The following is a 7,599-nucleotide window of genomic DNA, read 5'->3' as shown; positions in this document are numbered from 1 at the left end:
AAACAACCTTTTCAAAGTTGCAGTCAGTGTAAGGTTTGGAAATGCATTCATATTATAAACACGCCTGGTATTTTGCCCTTGCCGTACTATATTTTAAGAAGGGAATAAGCAATATTATGAGGGGGCAAGCTATTTGTCTTACTATCCACACTCCTGTCCTAGTCCCGGCAGTGTGCGTGTATCCTGTATGTGCATTGATATGGATTCTGCTTGGTGACGCACTGAGCAGAAGTCCTAAAAACCATGTAGACACCGAGACTGTGCTTACTTCTGCAGGTAAGCCTGAACAGTTACTCTGCAGAAGTTACTTATATGATCCTATATGTATAAAGCAGTTGACTGATCCCCTGGCATGGTTTTAGCCCTATGTTCCGAACAAACTGCCTGGACATCTGCTACCGTATTTATCATTTTATACAGTGCAAAAGTGTAACGGGCTGTCACACATAGCGGTGTGTAATCAGGCACGGCGCTCTGGGTAGCTCGCTAAGGAGAGTGCCAGAAACATTTTAAGTCCTAAAGGAACTATAAAATAAAATGTAAAAGCTGCAACAGGGAAGATGTAAAAAATATTTTAATTGGAAATTGTTTATTTTGTTTTGCTTTTATTTTGCTATATTTTGTATGAGTCTTGGGGGTTAATCCTATTAGGTGCGGTTTGCAAGTAGCGAGTTTGTTTCTTGAAACTCGCACAGTTCGCACTAATGCGCGCTCCCGAGAACTCTCCAATCCAATTAAAAATGCCTATTCGTGGTACTTGCAGCGGAGGGGTGCGAATTGACTGCCAAATGAGATGTGAGAGAAGTGCATAAAAAAGTGGGGAGACCATCCTGGATCCTCCAAAATTTATAATTTTGTTAGCAGGACCGTATAGAAGACTGTTTGTGGGCATTAGGGAGGTAGGGAGGCAGAAAAAAATATATATAATGCAGGTGCACTCTAATGATCAAAATATTTTTTTAGGGAGGTTTGGGACCCACCTGATGTGGTTTACCTTGGCGTGGTGAGTGGGTATACATTTTTGGCTAAACCTGTACTGAGAACCGTATTTAAACGCCATGTTAATTGAATTACTTTATTAAAAATCATGTATGTGTGCGTCAATTACCCGGGGAAGAGTCTGCACCAGGATGCACTATGAGAAGAAGGCAAGATGGCGGAGGTAGTGTGATGCTGGGAAAACCTTGGGTGCTGGCATTCATGTGGATGTTACTTTGATACGCTCCACCTGTCTAACCATTGTTGTAGATCAAGCACACCCCCTCATGGCAGCGATATTCCCTGATGGTAGTGGCCTCTGTCAGCAGGATAATGTGCCCGGCCACACTGTAAATATTGTTCAGGAATGGATTGAGGAACATAAAGAGACCAAGGTGTGGACTATGGCCTCAGGGGCATATCTACTCATTGGCCAGGATGGCACTCGCCAGAAGCACTGGCCAAGGAGGGGACGTCATCTGGTCAGTATGGGACTGCCAGGATTGGATTTCTGAGTACGACCCTGCCTCTTACCAGGGGCAGATGTCTAGGGCCGGGTAGCCGCTGCCGCTTGCCAGTGGCTGCCTGTTAGACACAATGAATAACGTTTTTTATTTTTTTTTATTTTACACAAGGTGTCGCTGCACTTGAAGGGGAGCCAGCCACAACCTTAAGATATAGTAAGTATGTGTGTGCCTGCGAGAGCTGGACGCGGGTGGCCAGAGGCTAGAGAGACCAAAGGGAGATTGGCTGGGGAGACGGAAGGGGGTTGGCTGGGGAGACGGAAGGGGATTGGCTGGGGAGACGGAAGGGGTGTGGCTGGAGAGATAGAAGGGGGTTGCTGGAGAGAGAGAAGGAGGATGGTTGGGGAGATAGAATGGGTGCTGTCTGATGAAACAGAAAAACGTGCTGGCTGATGAAACATGGGGCTGGCTGGGGAGACAGAAGGGGGGCTGCTGGAGAGATGTTATAAGTACATAGTGTAATTATTCAGAAATGATGTGTGCCATTCCAATACTTTGCCAGGGGTGCTCGGACCCCTAGATACACCCCTCTATGGCCTCCAAATTGCGTACATCTCAATCTGATTGAGCATCTGTGGAATGTGCTGGAAAAACAAGTATGAGCCATGGAGGCCCCTCAGCTTACAGAACTTAATGGATCTGCTGCTAACGTCTGGGTGCCACATACCACAGGACATCTTTGAGGTCTTGTGAGTCTATGCCTCGAGTGGTCAGAGCTATTTGGCGGCACAAACTGGACATACACAATATTAGGCATATGGTTATAATCTTATCGCTGATCTATATATATATGTATATATATATATATATATAATTAGGGATGTGCACTGACCTCCATGTTTTGGTTTTTGATCTGTATCTCCTTCGTGTTTTGATATGGATTTGGTTTTGCCAAAACCGCCCCAGCGTGTTTTGGTTTTGGTCCTGTATTTTTTTTCAAAAATGTATAAAAACTGATAAAATCACATAATTTGGGCTTTTTTTGTTCCTACAGTGTTATTAACCGCAAAAATGTTTAATTTCCACTCGTTTTCAGTCAATTTTGACCACCTTACAGCTCACTTATATTGTTTTCATCCGGTTTAGGCCCAAAATTTGCACCAAGCTAGCTGGCTGACTAAGCTAAGCGGCAGCACATAAACGTGGCAGTCCAACTTCCAACATGGCACATAAGGAAACATTTATCAAGAGGCCTGAGGGAGTTGGAAGATGTATGTAGTTGAAGGCAGGGACAGGAAGGTAGTAAATGTAATTTAATTTTTTGATTCCGAAGCAAATTTATGAGGGAGGAGGGGAGAGCATGGGTGAACAATATGTCCCATGTTTTGCCCACATAATCAACTTGGTGGTTCAGAATATTTTTTTAAATTCACGGGGCATGCAGGAGATGCGGTCTGCCATAAACATTTCTGGACATTTTTGGCATTCAGCAACTGCATGTCAAAGCTTCCAGCAGCTGTAGCAGTTCAACTTCCACCATGGAAACCTTACAGTTTCACATGTCCCATTAAGGCTTCTTAGACATGATCTGAAATTTCACAAAACTTACTGAATTTCCGCCACTCAAACTTAAAAAAGCAGTGAAATTCCGATCATTAAGGCTGACGCCTTAATGGACGTGTTCCTTGCGCAATACAGATATGGTACGCCATCACACCCTGTTGTTAACTGCAGATTCAGCACTCTCACAGTGTGGGATTGCTGTCACTCACAAAATGGTGGAGCTGCTAATTCACAGAATTGTGTGCTAATTGGAATACACACAGCTGCAGGGAGCTCACATAGCAACTGAGCAGCAATCTCTGACTGTAGGTGATCCTAAGAGGAACACCGATCACAGCTTGGGTGGAGAGCGGTGCGGGCAGCCGTAGCTGCATTGAGCCCTGTGACGTCAGGTTGCGGCTCCATCACTGTGGCCGGTGCGGAAGGAGGAGGAGGATGGGAGGGATCTGTAATCTGTCGGCATTACCTCCTGAGCTCGGCAGCTGCTGAAAAAGTAGCAGTGCCCATTTCTGACACAGTTCCTGTTTCAGCAAGGATTGCAAGTGCTAAGACGCACGCAGTCTGACGATTATCATGATCAACGTATGCATCTCAGTGTGTGCGCGCGAACTAGCCAATGTGATCGGGAATGAGATCGCAGTGTGTACACAGACCCATGAGAGAGTGATTGACAGGAAGTGCCGTTTGTGGGTGGTGATGGGGAGGGGTGATTGGGTGAACGCAGGCCTGCCAGTGCGTTGGACGGCATTGCATGGGCATGCACAAATTAGCCACTGCGATACCATACGCAGCCTGTGGCCTCATAGCGTGCACTGAAGTTAGCCATTCCTGAGTGAGGTATGACCTGCCTTAACTGCGTATGGGTCCGATGTTACCGATTGTTTCGCTACGTTGCCAAAGTATACGGATGTGAGTAAGGGGAAGTGTGGGCGTCCTAATGTTAGGCTGCGATCGCAATGCAAATGCAAACATTTACATATCACCGCTGATATTAGCAACTGCATGGCGTGCTTATTAGCAGAATAGCTTGTGTCGCATGTGTCAGGGAAAGCCCGGTTGGGCGCTGTTGCATCATATGCGACCACGCAAGGCAAGGGGTTTAATTAATAACTACTGTGACGCAAATAAGAAACTTGGACATGCAATAATAGCGACAAACGAACGCAGCAATCTTGGACAAGTACGATGAATGAGCTGGAAAGGAAGCATAGACCTCAAGATAGACCTTAGATTCAACTGTCTGTGTAGAAATAGTCATACCATTATAGTGAATATTGCAATTATGTGCAGTACAGGGAAATAACCTTAATGATTGTAGAGTAAAACCATCCTGTAAATGAGAAAGTGTCTCAGAGAAACAATACCATGCTCCAGCAATTACAGAGAAGGTTTCTGCTGATGATGCCAGATTACATCGGACACATTGTTCTTGCAGCCTGTGTAGATGCTGACTAGCCTTCATAATTATACATTGCTTTGTTTTATTACCCCACCTATGGGTTGGCCTCCCATAGCAACTTTTGTTTATTATCAGTAAGTATCTTGTGCGGCCCAGTCTATGGATCTGAGTAAACAATGGAAAGTCTATATACTCAATATCCTTGACGCTGTTTGAATACCCAAGCAGCTCAGGGCCTCATACAGAGATGGACGCAGTGCAGATATATTTACACCGTTAAACGATGATTTGCTACTGCGCATGCGCGAGATGTCTCAAAAGCCCCATGCTGCGCACACGCGAACCAATGCGAGTGATGCCATTTGCAATTGCTTACAGTATTACTAACTCCTGAGAAGGGGTTTGCGATCCCTGGGCATATCAGGGTGGAGATTGGGAGGTGACCTGTAGTGATGGCAAATAGGGACCGTTTCATGGGCGTGCTATGGAAGTGTCCCTGGCATGTATGGGAACCAGGGGTGTATTTATAATGGGTGCAGGGTGTGCGGTGCACACGGGCCCTTGAGGTCCAGGGGCGCCCACACCGCACACCCTGCACCCATATTTTACTCTGGAGTCCAACGTCACCACCGCCGGTGTCAGCGCTGCATGCGCAGTAGGGAAAACACTGGGAAAATGGCTGCCAGCCATTTTCCCGGTGATCTGCACATTCGCTGTAGACTGGCACAGACTAGTGGCCAAATTCTACCACTGCAGCGCTGCACTCAGTGCACTGCCGGCTGCCCCCCGCCGGAGAGAGAGGAGGGGGCCCCGGAAGGAGACTGCACACGAGCCCCCTCCTCTCTTAAAACATCCCTGATGGGAAAGCTGATGTGTTCCTAATTCCAAAACCATTGATTCAGAGGCCATGTTCAGTTGGATTTGTGGACAGTAGCTAGGGAAGTCCCCAGGCTATTGCAAATGATGATGGTATGACCGATGTTGCATCGATGTTGGAAGGTTTACAGTCGCCATCGCCAATGCACAGACCACATAGCCTGAATTTGGGTGATCACAACGATCCAGGGGTGGATTGGGCCACCGGGAGCTCATGACAGTTCCCGCTGGGCCAGGCCCCTAGCTCCCCTCAGCTGCATGCCAGGCCCACAGCTCTTGGCTTTCCCCCGTGCCGGGCCAATTCACAGGCCCAGCAACAGGGGCATGTACAGTTTTTTTTCTTTATTGCGGTGCAACGCGTGTGACGTCACGCCACACCACTAAAAGGAGCCACAAGATGAAGAGGAGCAGTTACCATCTGGAAGACAGAATAAAATAAGTGAGTGACGTTGGGGCTGGAGAGACAAACACTGGGGCTGGAGAGACAAACACTGAGGCTGGAGAGACACTGCGGGGGATGGAGCTGGGAAGACAAATGGGAGGTGGAGAGACAGAAGGGAGATGGAGAGACACTTAGGAGCTGGTAAGACAGAAGGGGCTGGAGAGACACTCGGGCTGAAGAGACATGCTGGGGCTGGAGAGAAACATGCACTTGGGCTGGAGAGACACTGGAGGACTGGGGAGATACAAGGAGGCTGGGACTGGAGAGACAGAAGGGAGATGGAAAAAAGGGACTGGAGCTAGAGAAATACAATTAATAGTGACAGTAAAAATTATATAAACTAGTATAAATACATAATATTATATTCATCTCATAGACAAAAAGAAATAGGGGGCGCTGTTAGGTTAGTATGTAGAAAGCACAATGGTTTACTAAGAAAAATCCCGTACAACATAAACATTGATGTTGTGCACAAAGAGAAGGCTGAGATTATCATTTGCATATTCTCTCCACCGCTATTACGAGAGCCGCTGCGAACTCGACTGCATTACTAGCCATCTTTGAATTAGGCCCTCAATTCGTTCATTTGCAATTTGCTTATGTCATGGTATCTTCTTTCTTAAAATGGTCATACATGTTAAGATTATCGGTTCAACTATATTACCAGATGTTCATTCCTACCAGACAACTAGTTGGATGGTTGGACAGATAATCTCAAGGTGCATGGCCAGCTTCAGATAGCTCATTCCACATCCCGAATCACCGACTTGAATTGATCAGTTCCCCTGGTAACGGCAGCAATGTATGTTACAGCAAAGAGTCTTGCATCACACTTAAGGGGCCTTTCCATTAGCAGATAATATGGATTGAACGATATATCGTTCAATCATTCATTATAGCTGCTAATGGATAGGCCCTGAACGATGACAGATGCGCACTCCCGCGGCCGATAAATCGCATCTATCATCTCCAACATGTTGGTCAATTATCACATATAGCTGTACGATATTAGCAATACCGCGCAGTTTATATGCGGTAAACGACGAAACATATTAGCAGCAGCTACAGAGCGCTGCAGAGAAAAAAAATCCACTCCCTGAATGATGTCATACGATATCGTTCATCGTTTGCCAAAATCTGTCATGTACATGACGGATGTCGTTCAGCGCAGCCACCGGAATTTTCAAGGGATATCGTTTGTCTTTCATCGCTCGGAAATACATCTGCTAATGGATAGGCCCCTTTAGAAAGTAAACAGAGCAAAGCTTGATCATTGCACTGCCTACTCCCAGAGAGATTGTCATGGCAGCTTCCAACCAGCAATTTCTAGGACAAAGGGCCTGATTCTGAACCGGTCGCAAGCGCTGAGCGCTCGCAACCGGGTCGATGGTGGCCCACTGGGCATGCGCACGATAGAGCCGGCTCCGTCGTGCGCATGCGCGAGACCCGGATAGCGACGGGCACTCCGTCGCTCCGGGTCTCGCAACAAAGGGGGCGAGCTGTCGATAGTGAGTGACAGCTTGCCCCCTTTGGTAGGCGGGCCGGGGGCGTGGACGGCCAAACGGAGGCGTTCCCAAAGGAACGCCTACTGTTTGGGGGCGGCCCAACTGACATCACCAGTGATGTCAGTGGGAGAGCTTCCGGCTCAATTTGAGCCGAAAGTTCTCTGGGGCTTGCGGCCACGAGACCCTACCACAAGGGTCTCGTCGCAAGCCTGATGGTCGCGATGGTTTTGACCATCGCTACCATCATCATGGCCGCTCGCTATAGCTGTGGGTGGTCACCCACAGCTATGCGAGCGGCCAGGAGGCCGCTCCAAATAAGAAAAAAAAAAATGCCCTGATTCAGAGCAAGTGCTCTGTCAAAGCGTCCGGCTC

Source organism: Taudactylus pleione, unplaced genomic scaffold, assembly GCF_031769625.1.
Source record: "Taudactylus pleione unplaced genomic scaffold, aTauple2 ptg000360l, whole genome shotgun sequence".
NCBI lineage: Eukaryota > Metazoa > Chordata > Amphibia > Anura > Myobatrachidae > Taudactylus > Taudactylus pleione.
Note: the sequence above shows the minus strand (reverse complement) of the source record.